Source organism: Trachypithecus francoisi, unplaced genomic scaffold, assembly GCF_009764315.1.
Source record: "Trachypithecus francoisi isolate TF-2019V2 unplaced genomic scaffold, Tfra_2.0 Lachesis_group13, whole genome shotgun sequence".
In the NCBI taxonomy this organism is placed as follows: Eukaryota; Metazoa; Chordata; class Mammalia; order Primates; family Cercopithecidae; genus Trachypithecus; species Trachypithecus francoisi.
The window spans coordinates 95,654,894-95,674,161 of NW_022681458.1; positions in this window are offsets into that span (position 1 = coordinate 95,654,894).

The window sequence follows — 19,268 nt, forward strand, 5'->3', positions numbered from 1 at the left end:
AATAAGGATTTAGATCTTTATTTTGAGGGAAATAGCATATGTATATCCCATGAAGGTTAAAGAAGAAGGCTTTTTTTTTTTTTTTTTGGCTGTTGTGATATTAATTATTGTGATGATAACTTTCTGTAGTGGGGGGTGTGTCTCCTTTTCCATCTTTTAAAAAGCCTTCAGCTGTGCTGAGAGAAAGATGTACAGGGCCACCTATGGTGGCCATTTAGGTGACATCTTTCCTCAAAAAATCCCTCCTGTGCCATAGTGCGCCTAGGACCCACCATAATGCCTCAGTCAATCTTTTGGATTGACGCCTTGAAACCTATGTTGAATTACATGTGTTACCTGAAAGACTACATTAATTAGGATGTATCCAGCTATAAGAATTAAAACCTATCTAACTATGGCTTCAAGCAAATAATATTTATTGTTTATAAAGACTTGAAAATTAGGCTACTTGATTCATAGTTCTCCTGTTCAGAGTATCTATAAGGGCTGTCTCCGTGTTTCTGAATTATCATCCTCATGATATTGGCTTTTATCTTTATAACAGTCATCTCATGATTGCAACATAGTGGTCATGGCTTCAAGCCTTATGTCTTTGTATCATGTCAAAGCCAGGAAACCAAGCAGTGAGAGCCAAAGGGATTTCCTCTTGGGAGTGGAATTAGTCACACACAAGGGAGGCTGGGAAGTTGAGTATATGAAAAGAGAAAATGACTCAGTACAATCATCACAGTTCATTCCCCAAACTGGAATCCTGTCATCAGGAAGAAGGGAGAATGGCTGTTAGATCCATCTCTGTGAGAAGGATATGTTCTCCTCTACCAGTCATGGGCAGAATTAGGAAATGGATAGGTGAGAATCATGAAATCCTGCCAATGTTTCTGAAGGACCTGGGACATCATGCTACAGGAATGAGAGGACATTTGGATGGGGAAGAGAGAGAAGCAGGAACTGAGATTGAAGAGGTTGAATTCAGTGTTTTTTAAGGTCCCTTCTTGTTCTCACACTGTGGTTTGAAAGAGTGGAGAGGCACCAAATATTTATTTTCTGCTTTCTCATTTAGTCAGTGCCTTGTTGTGGATATTAATCTGTGATCTATACAGTTATTTAGGAATGATTGGTAGAGGTTCCTTCTTTACAGCTCATTTTGGGCCCCTGTTTCCAGGAGCCATGAGGGTATACCCTGAGAAGAACATATTCCTTGTATTTCATTGATATCTTGGCAGTCATGAAAGCTAGAAAGTATAGTTTCAGGCTGTCTATAGTAAAACATGGGGCTTCAGGTTTCACTGGGCTAGGCAGTCTAGGTGCCAGCCAGCAGCTATCCCCTGAAGACCTTCCCCTGTGGTAGGGAGACAGTCCGACTTCAGGGTGCCCATCCATTCTGCCTAATTTCTATTTACAACAACCAAATCTCATGCAAATAAATGTAGGTCAAGGGCAGGTCATCTTCTCTGTTTGTTTCTTTATCTATTCAGTGGGAAATCTTGCTGTAATTACTTCAAAAAGTTGTTGTGAGAAGAAAATGAGATAATGTACGAGACAGTTCCTTTGAGAAGCCGTATGGGTGGCATAATTATCAGCTCACTGCTGCTGACTCAGAGTCCACAGAACTGGACAGCAATGGGTCTGAGGTGCCACTGTCTACTAGCGTAATTTAAATGCTCACCTCTGTTTCGTTTACTCTTAGCTTTCATTTCTTTTTTCCATTTTGGCCTCAAATATTTCCCTCTGCCTCCAGGTTTTATGAGCACTGGAAAAAATTTGGACAATCTAGAATCATTTCTGATTTTTTTCAGAAGGACACTTGTTATTGGCATCTATTAGCAATTTCATCTACAGCCATTGGAAAGAATCACTGATATTATCTCATGGGAAAGCATGGTTAGGAAGGTTAAATAATTACAAGATGTCAAATAATATGATCTTGCAGGTGAAGGAGTAATATCCTAGCAAAGATAATTTTGTTATGTAGAACGTATGTAAATTTTAAAAATTGCCCCCTAGCAAAGCCAGCAGAGAGCTTGTAAGGAAATAAGCATATGTGTGATGGTATGTGTGAATGTATGCATTGGAAAGGTCGTTGAAAAAGGGCATGCCAAGTGTTCAATAATATGAGAGAAATTAAGCGAATTGTACCACATCCACTTAATAGAATATTATACAGCTTTAAAAGGTGATATTTATAAAGATTATTTAGCAAAATGGAAAATGCTTATTTTGTAATGTTAAATGAAAAAAGTAAGATGTGAAATTTTATAAATGCTTTAATCACAACTATGTTAAGTATGCATCAGAAATACTGCAAAGCAATATATCAACATTCTAATAGTGTGATTGTATTATGGATACTTTTTTGTTTCCTTTTTTGCAACATAGTTTATTACATTTATTATAAATGGTTTTTAGTTAATTTTACAGATTATTTTTAAAAAGAAAAGACAATGCTACTAAACAGCAGGTGTTTCAGTCAGGGTTCCAGCAGAAAACAGATGGCATACTAAAACTGAGATCATTCGAGGAGGGTTTAATGAAGAAACTATGTTCGAAGGTAGAAGCAAGTTAGTGATGTGACCTGGGGCTGGAAAAAAGGGGGTCTGGAACTTTACAGGACAGGCCTTGGAGAGTGCTGTCATGAGAGAAATTATGATACTTGGTTAAGGAATGGAGGTGGCACAGAGAGGTGACACCACAAGGAGGAGCCAAGGGGATCAATATTCCAACCTCTTTGTCTTCTGTCGCTCCATTGTCCTACCAGGTGTCTCATTAGCCAAACCCAGCCAGCCAGACAGTGGTCATGATGCTGTCCATGCAGGTCTCCCAGGACAGAGAGCTGGGTGGAGAAAGGTGGAGTCTGTTTTAGGACAAGTAAACTGAAGCTATCTAGAATAGCAGGACACACAGGAGAATGGCTTGTCCTACTAGCCTGCTAACTGGTCATAGGACTGGTCTCAAAATTCAGTTGCTGACCCCATTCCCCTGAAACAGATGACCATAACAGCCTTCTGGGCTAGAATCTCTGGACTCATAGATAGAGCCATTTGTGGAACAGTTCTGGGACCTCTGATATCTACGAAGCACACTCAAGAATTGGACATATAAAGTAAGCATGGCTTGGTCCCATTAGAAAAACAGGACAATTTTCTCCTAGAAGGAAAGAAAAGAAGTGGAATGCAATGCTGCAAAACCCAGGGGAAAAGGAAGTTTTGGGGAGGTGGATGTTCGATGGTCAGGAATGTTAACTATAGTAAGGGCCAAGTGGGATGAGGGCTGAAAACAAGTCACATATGACAATCTCCCCATCTGTTTTTAATTAGAGAATGCAGGGTGAATAGGTCTAATACACTCTTTGGGTAGATTTGCTTTTTGTTTTTATCCTGAGCCTAGATTTTGAACTCCACAGATGCTAATTAAAATTTTATTATTTTTATATTGGGTGTAGTCTTGAATTTCGATCACAATCTTGTTTTCTTTCAGCTTCCTTTGGCATTTTTGTCTTGAAAGGGTTGTCTTTGATTAAGCTTGATAAGTTACATGTTGGCTTTGAGAATATTGTTTAAGGTTAGAGATTTTGGTTTTGGTGTTTATAAGGGAATGAGACCCAAGCTGCTGAGAATCATTCTATTCACATATGTAGACAGGAAACAGCATGTGTATTAGCAAACTGATTGGAATAGGAGTTATATCTCATACTCTGAAACATTTGACTTGGGAGCCATCAGGCATTAAGCTGTTACCATATTAGAGAGCAGTAAAAAGGCAAATTTAGGAAATTCCTAAAAAGATGATTTCTTCTATGATCTGATGATGGTACAGTAAATTCTTAGTTTCAGAGTATAGATGCCATTTCAAGTTAAGTATATGCAATTTAAATTAAAGATGCTCAGATGTTAGCTGGCTGCCACAGCATATTGGCAACAGCATGTGTTTGAACTAGAGCAGATAATTCAAATGGCTCGTTATCCACTTACATTCTAATCATCTGTGAGGTGGCTTCTCTCTGGGCAGGCTCAGCATGCTCTCAGGGGAGATTTTACAGCTTCTGAACTTCTGACTGCTGTGACTCAGCCCATCCTACCCAGTTTCTGGACTGCTGTAGCTGTTTCTCTTTATGGGCAAAGCCCAGCTTTTCTTTGGGTTTTAATTCTCATGTTAGCAGGCAGTGGTTCCTGAGCCCATTTCCTGGCTGTTTCAGTTACTAGTGCTGCATAACAAATCATCCCAAAATGTAATGACCTAAGACAGTAACAAACATTTTATTGTCTGTCATGGTTCTGAGGGTTGATTGGATCCATTTAGATGGTTCTCTCTTACAGTGTCTCATATAATTGGAGTCAGAATGTGGTTGGAGCTGGAGTTATCCTGAAGGCTTCCTTGTTTGTATGACTGGTGGTTGATGCTAGCTGTCAGTTGAGACCTTGGCTGGGGATATGGGCCAGAACACCTACATGTGGCATCTCTATGTCCCTGGTTGGCTTCCTCAGCCTGGTTTCAAGTGCAAATGTCCTAGATACACCAGACAAAAGTAGTATCACCCTTATGACCTAGCCTTGGGAGTTACGCAGTCTCACTTTTATTGTAGTCTCAGGCTTGCCTAGATTTAAGGGGAGGAAACACAGGTTCACTTTTTGATAGGAAGAGCATCAGTGTCATATTATGAGAAGAACATGTGGAATGGGAGATCATGTTGTACCATCTTGGAAAATACAATCTGCCTTACTTGAGATTTTTCTGTAGACATATCCCTAGGTGAGTCTGTGAAGCTGCAAAGCCACTTTTCCATTTTAGATGCCTCTTTGCTTTTAGCAAGCTTTTCCTCTGAACTTGTAGGTTTCCCTGGGGAGCCAAGATTTGATCTTGCCCTGGGCCTGCAACTTGGCACACTTAAACAATGATCTGTGATCAAGATCTTTCCTCTGGGTATCGCCTCACCGAAACTTGCCTTTTCTTGGCCTTCAGGGCCCAAGGTACGCTCTCTCTTCCTTGTAAATGGCTGAAATGTGGCTACCTATTCAAAGGAGCTATGAGGGCTTATATTAGGTGGGCCAGCTAGCCTTGTGTAGAGCATCCTGACCTGTTTTTATAATCCAATAAACTTACATTATCATTTAGTTCTATTCCAAGCACTCTGCTGGGTGATGGAAATACATATATGATCAAGATATGGATTTTACTCCAAAGGTGCTCACATGGACATCAGTGGCCAGAATTCCCATAGTAACTACTGCTTTGAGTTAAACGTTAATAGTAGGTGGTTAAGTGGAAACCAGTGCGATCTTTAGGAACTAACATACTAAGCTGTTTTTAATTTGTTGACTCCTTGGTGTGAACCTACTGATTCTATAAACCAGTAAACATCAAGACCCTGAGGAAATGGAATGTCACATGTATAAGCTTTGACAGGAGAAAAGAGGGGTAAGAAAATGTCCTAGCTTGGTGGAGGGAAAAATGAAATGAGCTGCTGGGAGAGCCACTGATACACTTTCTCTACCATTTAGCTTTTTGGTACAGATGAAAGACCGCAGACCTTAGTGATTCACTTCGTGGATTCTGGGGCCAGACTGCCTTGATTTGCATCTTTTCTCTGCTGCTTACTAATTATATAGTCTTTGGTAAGTTTCATATTTCTTTATATGCCTCATTTTCATCATTTGTAAAGTGGAGATAATAAGAGTAAGTATCTCATAGATTTTCTCTGAACATTAGTCAAATGAAATACTGGCCAAATGCTTAGCCTGGTGCCCAGCACACAGAAGACTGTCTTCTATGCTTGTTAAATAAGCAAGCGGATTACTTTGTCTTAAATATTTTGTATTCTGTTGTCAAAGTAACTAGAGAATTGATAGATCCTTGGATTGGTGATGTCAGAAAGTGTGTGTTTGTTTTTTGTAGAATCACTTCCCTTCTCTCGTCTGTTTACAGTACAACTCGGTATACCTTTTTATCACCTGTGGTCATACATTTGGGGAATCTGATTCTTTTGTTTCTAGATTTCTTTTCTTCAATCTTCTTTAATATGATTGGGAAATAGTGAGGGGTGCAATAGGCTTTCTGTTCTGGGAACTCATCAATTTAATGTGATTCTATTTGACAGTTTTATATTCTTCTATTCTTCTACTCTCTGCCAGTTAACCTATCTGCAAGGTGAAATTCTTGAACAAATTGTCTACCCAAAGCCCTGCTCTGTAAAATAGATGATGTACCTGAAGTGGATGTGAGCTGTTGAGTCATACGAATGGTCGAAGTTGGAGAGGGCATTGGTTGTACCTATGTAATAGGATAATATAAAAGAAAACCGGACAAAACGTTTAGGTGATCTTCTTTGCAGTGATATCTCAGAATTGTTTAGAACGCTTGTGTTGTGCCTTCCCTTAGAAATGTGGATGATATTTTTGCCATGAGAACTTAACCCTGCCCCCGCCTGGAACCTTGGAAAGATGGGAAGTTCATTTGCTTCTTATATTGTAGAAGATCTACTTCCTTAAGGCCAGGGGAGACCTGTGATTCTTAGCCTGGATAGGGCATCAGAATCACTAGTGGGGCTTTTAAATATTTCACAGTGCTCACTACTCCCTGAAATTCTGATGTATTAGGACTGAGGTGGGTCTAGGGCTTCTTATTTATGTATTTTTCTTCAAATACTTCTCTGGATGTTCAAAATCAGTGGAGTAGACACGTGAGGTAAAGAGCAATAATTAATCCATATTATATCATATCAATACAAACACTGACATCTTGCACATATCTGATTACATGATTATCATGCTGTTGATTTTGCAAGCTCTTTGAAAACATGCCTTTAGATCTGGGGTTATTGCCATTTGCGAGCTGGAGTTTGTGACGCTGGAGACCTTGGAGATGACCAATGGAGGGTCATCTCTTCAGTAGCTAAGTCCTTATGACTTAGATTCAGAATGGTAGAAGTATTTTTTAGCATCATTACTGACTTTCAAGTGGACTGAAAGAATTAAAGATGCACAGAAAAACATCTTTACTCCTTAATCATAAAGAAGCCCTTTTGGATCCAAGGAAATAGGAAAATAAAACTAACATCCTGGAAAGTATAATGGGAGAATGTTAAATGATGTCTGCCAAAATCTCTCCTTGCATTACTCCAGTTGAGATACCAAAGGCCAATTACAACTTGTTTTGTGGTAAGGTACGTGTCTGATTTAAACAATTGAAGATTATAGTAGAATGCTGAGAATTTTCACAATTAAAAAAAGCAATGTTTCCAGGTATTTGCAATGCAACAGAATTCTTCTCTCCAAAGGTTTAAACTTGTGCACTTTATACAATGCTGTCTTTGTTTCTTTTCTTCTCCTTTTCTCTCTGTGTCTTTCTCCTTGCCTCACTGTCTCTCTCTCTCTCTCTTTTTAGTTCCCTGATTGGTTGCTAAATGCCTTTAAAGTTCTAAGCTATATGTCATTAAGGACTGATAGGAAAAAAAGAACATTGAAAATGGTTTTGACTCGGTTAGAAAAATACCCCTGAAGAAGATATTTTACCAAATAATATTGCTGTTTTGCAGAAGATTCAGTTTTGTCTTTTGTGTGCTCAAGTTCTTGTGCACCTTTCCCAGTGCAAAAGGAAATAAACACACTTCTCTTAAGTATCATTCCTCCAAGGAGAACATCCTGGTTTAAATGAAGGAGATAACTGTGGCTAAATTATATTTCTTGGCATCGTTTGTGTGATATAAAGATGTTCCCTCCCATGTAGAGGACGTAAAGGAAGTGGCCGACTGTGCTTCCCTCTAGATCAGGCCAGCCAGGCTCTTGCTATATCCATGACAGTCTTCTTTCATGATTATACTGGGAACACCCCTTTCTTAGGATCCTACCCTAATCCCTGTGGCCTACTAAGGTAAGAATATACTAAGTTGTCAAATTTCCCCATTTCTCTGCTTACTTCTTCTCCTATGTTCATTTCTGGGATTGAAGTTGGAAGAGGGCTAGGAGTTATGTTTCTAATCTGTATCTAAATGGCTCTTGAGTGGTGGCCTGATTTTTCTCCCTAAACCACAAAATGAAATTACTTTTTAGTTGCTTTCTTCTTGTCTGCTGAATATAGCTCTAATGAAGTTCTCCAATAAACAATCAACATAGAAGATTATAGTAGAATATAGTGTATACAGTGACCTCCTTCAAATGAAATACCCTCATTCTTCTTACTGTTTATATTTCTCCAATATTATCATCTCCTTGAGGACTGGGACTGTGTCTTGCTCGTTTTTGTATAATATTCTATATAGTGTTCAATAATATTTATTGTAATGGAAGTTTCACAAGGTTCCACAAGATCAATTGCTTTTGGAATCCTATTTCTGCCTGCCCTCCCTCCCCCCTCCCTTCCTTCCTTCCTCCTTCCTTCCTTCCTTCCTTCCTTCCTTCCTCCTTCCTTCCTTCCTTCCTTCTTTCCTCTAAAGATATAACTGGCAGTTTGCCTGGACCAATGTAGTTTAGATTCACCTTGAGAGCAGATCACCATCTGTGCCCTCTAAGCAAAAATTAGACCCAGATGAGGAAAGAGTTGATTAAAGTTGTTACTGGACAGGTAAAGCCTCAAATCATTTGCTAAGTCATTTCACAGCACATGAAAAATGTTTGCAGTTTTCTTTTCAACCTCCAGCCTGACACACGAGGCCACTTAAAGTCATTAGTGTATCACTGACACACTCTTTTTCAAGCACTTTAAACTGTGATAATGTTCCAGTGGATGAAGTGGGAATTTGACTCATGGCTCATTAGTTGTCTTATTACAACATGCACGTTATCATAATCTGCTCTCGCCAAGTATGTTGTTTGACTTTTTGTCCCAGAATTCCTTTCTTGCCCCACCATGTCACCAGTGGGATATGACAACTCTGCTGAATTTTGCTAAGAGGGTAAATAAACTTGCTCTCCCTACAGATGGGTCTTGGGTCAGTACAGAAAGTGCACACAACAGCCTAAGGTAGCTGAAGGATTTAGAAGAGGACATAATTGAAAACAAAAACAACTGGCTTTTAGTATTGTCTCTGCTACTTTACTGATTACTTAACTGTTATAATTCCTCCATGACTTTTCTTCCACATCTTTACTTCTCACAGAAAAGACAACCAGAAAACTTTTTTTTTTGTTTGTTTTTTAAGATGAACTGTGACATGTAGCACTGGAATGGTTGAGAGTAGCATTTCCACCTAGATTTCTTGAATGTAAACTTCTTTTTCCACTGTTTGGAGAATTGTTGATTTTTTCTGCTGTGGGATGTAAGCAAGGAGCATTTTTGCCCTGAAGGGAGACTTAGGTGATGAGCTAACTCATTTCCCAGAATTCCGTAGACAACATCATCATATCCCACTCTAAAATTCTCTCATTGTCTTCTTCAGAGAGAGAGGCTGGGGAGAGATGACTCTAGCCTAGGATGTGAATTGAGTCCCTGAGATTTATAATAATCAAAATATTAATGAAGTAGTCGATACAAATGCTGTTTGTGTAGAATGCCTAAGTAACCGGTTGTGTAATATATCAGGAAGAGATCCAGAGATGAGCAGAGGCAGAGCATAATAAATCAGGTCATTTGTTTTGCAATAATGGAATGATAATTGTGATAATTTCAGAAGTCACTATCATCCTGCAGCGTGAAAGAATCTTTTTGCTGGCTTTCCATTGTTTAAATATTCATGTGATGTCTATGAGTGACTTCCTGCTGAGAAAAATCTTTGCATATCTCCGGCTGGCACAAGAACTAGAAATTGTGCTTTGCTTTACCCTGGGAAGGTTTTGCAGGAACCTGAGTGCTCTCATGGTTTAGGGGGAATATTCCTCAAAGAACAATTATTTCAGTGAAATAAAGGCCCGTGTTACTGAATTATTTTCCAAATGCCTTCTCCTAGCCAGCAGCTGTATGAATTTATAGGCACTCACCTCTGCCCTTTTGCACTGAGTGATGAGGCATAGGCAAAAATAACCATGCTAGCTTGTAACACAGTTATGCTATAGAAATATAAACATAGCTAATGACCCCAGAGAAGAAAATTCACAGTTGCTGTCACCTGCGCTTGTCTTCCCTCCTTCCCTCCGCCAGCTCTCTGCTTTCTGTTCTTGGTGTGGATGAATGGGGCTGTTTTAATTGAGCTATCTAAATTTGGCAGGCCATACATCCCACTGTCTCATATCCCAGGACTTAGGTCCACCTGTTGCCATTATCCCCCCCAACTCACACAGTGGGAGGTAGACAACACATGCTTGCAAATTCCTTTTCAGTATAAAAGGAATGGCAGTGAAGACCCCAAAAGAATGGCAGTGAAGCTTTTAGAATTACTTGAGTACTGCAATGAATATGGATGCAGGTTTTTGCAATGGGGGTCATTTTAGAATGAATAATATTGTATAATTGCTTTGAGTAAATTGTATCATCAGTATACATATTAGATTGGGTATAGAGAGTGTATATTAGAATGTACTAGGATAGGTATTCTGAAGGTGTTTAGAGTTTTCGCATTAGGCAAAATTCTCAAGTGACTGAGGGGAAAATAGGAACGATAAAGAGGCAACAGACCTTTTCTAAGAACTCAAGTGCTATGTGTTCATTGTTTTGTTAATCCTCCTAATTCTTATCTAGCATTGGGAAAGAATCACAATTCTCTTTTAAGGAGAAAAAAACAAAAACAAAACAACAAAAAAAACAGGGGCAGATGGAAGATAAGTGCAAGCCCAGGATTTTGTAAGAATTAAAGGTAGAGCCAGCATCTCTTTATCTCTGATAGAATTCTGACTGCCAACTGAGTTTCCTTCCTTTAAGAGTTAATGGCCTCTAATGGCGGTTTGATTTGGAGGTGATTATGCATCTAAACTACCTGATTAAAAAATACGTTTCCAAATGTGGCTGATTACCTATTTACATATTGCTTGGGTTTAGGTGAAATTGTGAAGTTTAGTTGGGTGGTAATTTTCTGAGAAACTCTGCTATGTACTGAAGTGAATTCTGTTTTTAGCTTCATGATTAGATTGGGCATCAGTTAATGCTTAAATTGATAGTCATTTTTCCACTAAGTTAAAGGAACCAGTCCTGCATATATTCTTTCAATCAAGATAAAAGCAATGACAGCATTTTCTGAGTTGGGTGGAGGCTGGTTGGTTGGGGCTGCCTAGGGGGAGGGCTCTGGTAAAATCATCAAGACCAAAGTGAAATCCACAGCATTTGTTTAGCACAGATCTATAGATTACAGTGAGCTGTACAATGACATTTGGATCCACTTAATAGACTGCCCTCCGGTATTTTAGAAACTAATGCCAGCCAATCACACCAGGGTGGGATAGTTCTAGAGAGGATCAAGACACTTAAAATGGCAAATAAATTGAATAACAATGCAGGAATGAAGTAACCTTACATATACAAAGAAGGGTTGCTAGGTAACAAGTGAGGGGGTGTCATGGCTTCAGATCAGAGAGGGCTGGTTAGAAAATAAAATGACATCCTCTCTTCTAATTAGTCCTCCTTCCCAATCACATGCATCAAGATAATCTTGTGGTTTGGGGCCTTAGCCTAGTTTGCAAAGCCCAGTGCTTTATTCTCTTTGTTTCACAGAGCCGTTTTCCTTTCTGTGCTGTAGGCTTGGTTCATTGGCTGCTGTTTCATCCTGGCTGTTGGTTCATTGGCTGCTGTTTCATCCCGGTTAACTACAAGGTACTGTGTTTGGTGGTGTCAACTCACCAGACCCAGTTCTCTAAGCAAATGTTTGCAATTTGATGAAAGACAAAGAAGGCATATTTGTCTGTATAGATAGAGAAGCAGAGCTAGCCATGCAGTTAAGGCCTTACAAAGAACTCGAGGGATCAGTTCTCTAAATTAGAGCTTTTTTAGCTGCACATAATTTTTAGATGAAAAAAGAAGATAATTCAATATGCAAATGTTAGTAAAAACAAACACTTCTATGTTACATTAAAAGAGTTCCTAAAGCAATGGACCTGGGAATCACCAGAGGAATTTTTCCAGACCATAAATATTCCAGAATCTTAAGTGGGGATGGACATTGTAGTTTGAAACAAACAACAACAACAAAACAAAACCAACAACTCTTCTGAGTGATTTTTATACATTTACCCCTAAACCGTTTGAGATCTACCACTCTAAATTTTCGCTATATCTCTATCACTTACATTGTTATGGAATGTTCTATCTTGAATCCCTGAAAGTCCTGGCATTTTAAAAAGAAGAACTAATTATGTAAATAACATGTATTGACTACAATAGAAAAAATATTTGCCTTGAAAAATTTATTATAAAAATAAGAAAATATGAGGGCATTGCTTTACAATAAAGCATAAAATGAGATTTGATTCTATTTAAATTAACCGGAAAAAGTGAATTAACTAGCTTTAAATAAGAATACATTTTGGTCTTCTGATGAGTTGAGAATTAATTATTTAAGGTTGAAAAGAAGCAAACACATACTAATTTCCAATTATTAGTTTATAAGCTACATATTGAGTGCATTTGTTGTAGAATTTTGCAAACAGAAAGACTATGGTGAAGGCACTATTTTGTTTAGTGCACATTTTGATAACTTCAAAACAACTTAATATATGTATAAAAAATGGGACTCAGAAACATTTAGAAAACCATTTCTCTATACGAAAAAACTGAAAAATAGTAAACAATGTTTGATGTAGTTGAAGGCTGGACAATTTCTTTTCTCTGGTTTATGGGCCTATGCATTTTATATTTTAAAATTAAATGAGATTATTATATATTGATTTTATGTTTGTTCCTCATAACTAACATTACTATATATGCCTGTTCACTACAGATATTTTGAGTCAAGTCATGATTAAGATGGAGTAAAGAAGAATTTTATGGGGACAGCTGCTTTTCATGACAAATGATTTATAGACACAAAAACAAGAGTAGAAAAAGAGAAACTAAAAAAGACTCCCTTGACTATTACAAATAAAGGAAAAATGATGTGTTATGAAACAATGTACATACATTTTATTTTATACCAGAATTAACATGCCACTATTTTATACTGAAATTAATGTTTATTTTATACTGGAATTGATGTGTGACAAGAAGAAGTTGTCTTAACTTCTAAGCCTGTTCAAAGTATGATGTTCATATATTCTCACATAACTTGACATGGAAAAATAGTGAAGACATTAACCCAGTGCTCCTTTCTCTGTTCAGATCTATCCTTGTCAAGTTCCTCTGATGTTCACAGAAATGTTTTGGAAATAACTTAGCAGCCTCTTTCTAATTGACGTTCCCTGTTGGCCATTCATCTGGATTGAAGAAAGACAGCATTTCTGTTCTTGGGTTTTCTTCTATTGGCCAGAACTTCACATTTAGGAGAAGATTTTTGCCAGATTAAAGAATGACAATTGTTAAACTTCTGCCAGAATGTTTTCAGAACGCAGAGATTGGGTGGAGGTTGAATTAGTGATTCTTATTGCATTAAATATGCCAACAGCTAGATGAGACTTTGTTCAGGAAAAATTAAATAACTTTTATTTATATCTGCATTCTCCAATATGTAATTATTTTCTCCAGCTAAAAATGCTCATCTAAAATTACTTTCAGGTCAGTCTGTTATTTCTATAGATTCAACTTGACAGGATTATTACTTTATAAGCCTGCTTTGAACTGGCTGAATTTTATCTGGTGTTAGAAATCATTGAGAATTTAGCTGCAGGGCATTGGAGATGATAAAACAATCATGGCAACAATAATTTTAGTTTGTTAGTATCTATTTCTGGCAACTTTTCAGCTGTTCTATACACATACAAATTATTCACTAATAGAAATCCCTGAAATATGTCTGTGATGAAGGCAAAAGTGTTTCTTGATTTTTTTCCAATCAACATTTTCTCTCAGAACCAGCATCCTAAAAATATACAGAAAATTCCGTTTAGATGAAACTGCCACTGGTGAACTCCATAACCAGCAGACAATCACAAAAACTCTTTGTAGACAGCACTTTTTGAAAAACCTATTTATTTAAATAAATGTTAGAAATTTTGTGTTTTAACAAATTACACTATATGCAGCAGTGTCTGACAGCCTTAAACTAATCATAATTGATAATATTAATAACAACAATGTGACAGTCAGGATAGGCTAGGTTATGCTGCAATAAGAAGAACCCTCCCCTTCCCCTCCTCCCCTCTTCCCCCAAGTCTTAGTGGCTCACAACAACAAAGTTTTGTTTCTTGCTCACAATACATGTCCACTATTATTAGTTGGGGGCTCTGCTCCAGGTTTTCTTCATCTGGAGCCAAGCTGATGGAATCTCCCTTGTCTAAAGATTTGTTGATCATGTTGGTAGGAAGAAGAAAGCCTCCAAAGCAATACACATTAGTTTTGCTCACATTCCATTTAAGACAGGAGAATAGGGTATGGAGGCAGAAAACCTAAGGCAGATTCATGCTGATTTCTTAGAACTAAATAGAAAGGAAAACCCCAACTTTCCACGCAGAGGTAACAAGAGGAACAGAGGCTACCCCATTTCCATATTGCCCCCCACCATACGTTTGCATAAAAGTGTAACATTTGTAACTTCACTTCAGTCTCTGATTGGTTGCTTTCCACAACCAATCAGACTGATAGTGGGCCACCACTTCATTTGCATGGGGTGAAAACTAAGCGGCCAATGGGAGACCTCCAGGGGGTATTTGGACCCCAGTAGATTCTGTAACCGGGCTCTTGAGCCCCTGTGCTCCGCTGGCTCCCACCCTGAGGAATGTACTTTCATTTTCAATAAATTTGTGCTTTTGTTGCTTCATTCTTTCCTATTTTGTTTGTACATTTTGTCCAATTCTTTGTTCAAAACACCAAGAACTTGGACACCCTCCACCGGTAACACAAAATCACAGGCCTCTGCCCAATTTCAAGGGGCAAGGAAATGCAACGTCACTCTGGGTCTAATAGAAAATCTTGACTCTTGGTGAACACAGTCAATATGAATATTCAGAAAACAAAAACAAAAAAGTCAAAACATCATTTACTATTCCCTCACTAGGGAAATGAGATAGGATATAGAGCAGAGGATATTAATGGAAAAATGATAAAGTCTAAAAGTAAAAAGAGAATGTAATGGATAGACATATAAGAAAGTGCTTCCTGGCTGGGTGCAGTGGCTCACGCCTGGAATCTCAGCACTTTGGGAGGCCTAGGCGGGCGGATTACTTGAGGCGGGCAGATTACCAACAGGAGTTCGTGACCAGCCTGGCCAACATGGTGAAACCTCGTCTCTACTAAAAATAAAAAATTAGGTGGGTGTGGTGGTGGGTGCCTGTAATCCCAGTTACTCAGGAGGCTGAGGCAGGAGAATCCCTTGAACCTAGGAGGCCGAGGTTGCCATGAGTCAAGATCGCGCCGTTGCACTCCAGCCTGAACTACAAGAGCTAAACTCCATCTCGCGGGAGAGGGGAAAAAAAAAGTAAGCACTTCCTTTATCTTTGCCCTTTAAACAGCTGCCTCAACCCAGGTACAGCTGCCTCACACCTCTGTCTCTCTCTTTCTCTTTTTTCTTGTGAATCTTCATGATCCTCTGCCTTGGGAAGGGTTCAGTGCTGATGGTTTTCAGCTGAAGATGTTGCAGCTTCGGTCATTTAGTCTTGTCCAGGCGCTAGCAGTCTGCCCAGATATTCTCAGATACACAGACAGCAGGAGAAAAACTAAATCACAAATCCATCAGCACTTTGGGAAGAACATCCAAATGTGCATTTCAGAAGTATTTGTGAGTAATTCCATCTTTCCATAGAAAGGAGAGTGTAGGAGCAGATTGTTTGGAGAAAAGGCATACAAATTTATTTAATGTGTTTACCCTGGAGCCTTTAGAATGAAGATCCAAAGATATAGGAGGAATTGTCCATTTTAATGCTTAGGCTCAGCAAGCTATGGACAGGGTTGTGTAAAAATATGATTGGACACAAACGGTGTGATCCAATGCTAATAGACTGAGTAGAAAACCCAGCAAGGCTTGTCTGTCTAGATTCTGCTTGGCCTCTCTGAGCATGTGTTCCTTTCTTCTGGGCCCTCTCTGGAATGGGGGTCTTTTGGCCTACAGTCGAACAAGATAGGTCAAATAATTTCTTTATGGCCAGTTTTTACACAGAAAGGCACAGGGAAAATTAGAGTGATATATTTAGGTTTTATGTCTGGCTTAGGGGAAGCCAGATTGACCCACCTTGGGGAAGAGAGATTCTAGTTTCTGTGGCTAGCCTCGAGGAAGAATGGGACTGAGACAGGAGGGCAGGAGAAAATCAAAGAAAAACTTGCTTCTTTGGCTGCTTCTGAGTCCTTTATTTTGAGGTATTGTTTTCTGAGTCCTGATAAGAGCCAATTCTATTGATTGGGGATCTCTGGAAAACATAACTGGGCTCCTCAGTTCCAGTTACTAAGCTCCTACTATATAGTAGGAGTTTGGAATCCCATTTCCTTGGCAATCATTCTCCTCCCTTGGTACAAATTACACAAAAGATTAATGAAGAAAAGCATGACATCCTGGAAGTTTCTCAGTAACTATAGCACTGCATGGACTCTCACCTCCCTCTCTGTTTCCTCTTGTCTCCCTAGCTACACCATCTGTGAGTCCTTGGTAAAGAATCATAGAAGAAAACAGATGAAGGAGAGGGGCGATATTAGCTCTGATCCTTAGTTTAATGAGTGAGGACTCTGAATCTCAGGAAGATTATGTGTCTTGCCCACTTTGAATAGAGGCACCAGGCCTCAAACTCAGATCTCGCAGCAACAAGTTCAATGTCTTTTTCCACCACACTGATCTAATGGATGCCTAGGGACCTTGGTGTTCAGGTCATCCAAATAAATTTAAGCAAAAGGTGACTGTTGAGAAATCAAGGTGTGGATGATCTTCCCAAAGCAAATTGACTTATTTTGTGATATTAGGTGGATGTGGGTGTTTCCAAGGAAGAACAGGCTACTTTGGGCCTCTTGATTTGGAAAAAAAAAATCACAAAGTTGAAGTTACCTCCGAATTACCAAGCAAAATGAACTCAGTGTTGGGGGAGCTCAATGCTAGAAGGTCCTAATAGGTACTTTAAGGGAGAAATGGTAGCACCCAGAATACTCATTTTCTCAAATTGGGAAAACTAATTTTACATGTTTATTCTGATTAAAAAACCCTGCACTTGTGACATTTTCTACTGAAACTAGATTATTTTCTGAAACTATTGATGAAAAGAAAGGAAGAAATGATTGAAAAGTGAATCTGAAACCTTAGCAATTCATTATTGGTCACTTTTTGAAAACAGTCTCCAAATAAATGGCACTTAGCTATAAACTTTCACTAACAATACATGTAAATGTTGATTTTTTCTTTAATGATGAAAGCCAAACCATTTAAGAACATCTTCTCTTTTTTCTCTTAATAGTTTCTTTTTTGGCAGTTTTTTTATTCTTTGTGGGAAACGAAGGAGCCTCAGTGACAGTATCTGCCTGTCTGTAAAATTTGAGGGGGCTAAAGACCCTGGCAGCAAATGCCATTGCCATGAATACCCTACCCTCTTGTATCAAAATGTGAATATCAGAGTATTCAATAGATGAGTTCCAGACCAACCAAGGAGTCAGTTAATCCACAAGTCTTTATTGAGTGCTTTTTTGTAACTTGGTATTTCCTGAAATAAGTAAGCCATTGCCCAGAGGTGGGCACCTAGAGTTAATATTGTGTTGTCAATGTTGGCATTAATGGTGTCCTAACTGCTTTTGGCTTGTAAAATGTTTCCTCCAGTGTACATGTAGACTTGTTGATGATGGTACTTGAGTATCCTTGCCAAGGAGAGCAGAGGGCAGAGCAAAGCCATTCCTCTTTGGTATGCCTGATGTTCCATCAGCCAGAGCCCCCCAGGAAAAATCCCGTGTACAATGGCAGGGCATCCTAGTTTCCTAGGAGGCAATAAATATGACAACTGTTGTTCTCCTGACAGGCACAGAAGCAATCCCTTTCTCAACACCAGTCAGTGATAGTGTTAAAATGGATACTCCACAGTGTTTTGAGCCTGGAAGCTGCATTAGGCAGCTGCTTGAGGTAATTAGGAACTGGAAGGCAACTTTCTAAAGGCATCCAACAAGAGAATGGAACATTCATAGGAGTGAATGGCTCTCAGGGATGACAGAAGAGTTGGCTGAAAGCAAGGCTAGGGTTCCCAAGGGAATTGCTGCTGGTGTGTAAAAATAGACACTTGTAGCTTATGTCTAACTGCCTATAGTTGGGTTACAAGTTATCGGATAATTTTAATATCCACACCAGACTCCAGGGCATTGACAAGAGTTAGAAACACTGTGGCGAATGTCTAGGTCGCATTCTGAGGAAGCATTTCCCCAACTTGTTCTTTCCCTCAGCCCCTGCTAATTTAGCACCTGAGCTCTCTAAGTTATGCATTTCTTCCGTATTTGGTTTTTAAATATGTGCCAACACTCTGGATTCTGAAAAGTGCCTGAAGGAACATTGAATATTCTTTTGACTACTGTATTATTCCTTCCTGACAATCCTGATAAGATTATCTTGAATGCAGGCAAAACAAAAGAAGTTATATTTTTCTTGTACAATCTGTAATTTAAAATGCTGGGGTGGTCTGTACATGGCTCAAGAATCATTTTTCACTGCCCTTCAATTGACACTTTGCAGTCATTAGGATGGCAAGATATGGAAAGGATTTTTGTGAGAGCCCCTTCCCTTAGGGTTAAAGGTGAGGGTCTTCTGCCACAGTGAAATGAAGCAGGAGCTGGGTTCAAGGCCTTTGCTGCTCAGACAGTAGACATGTGGCTTCCATGGAAAGTCTGTTAGTATGGCTCTCTCCTGACCTGGAACACCCTTGCTGTTTAAGTCTCAGGCTCCCCTTGCGTTGAGACTGTCAGTGGTAATAAATCCAGCTCTACTATATGACATGAATTAATTCCCAGCAGAGACTCTAATTTCCCCATGCCCCAAACCTGATGGGCACCATGTCTCTACAGGGAAGGAGCTAGATGATTAATTCATCTGTAGATTAATTAATTGAGCTGCCTCAACCCAAGTACAGTTAAAGCTGATCCATCTCACACATGTGTTCAAACAAACCCACACTCCTAGAAAAAAATGACCAATTGTATATTACTCGAGGAAACAGTTTCCTGGAAGGATACTCAGCCTCAAAAAGCAGGGATTTTCTGGGAAATGTGAGAAACATGTGCACCCTGAATTAACATTTATGTCAAGTGCTGGGCTATCAACCTCTGCAGGTGCTGTTCCATTTCGTTCTCACAATAGCCCCTGGGAGGTAGGTGCTACT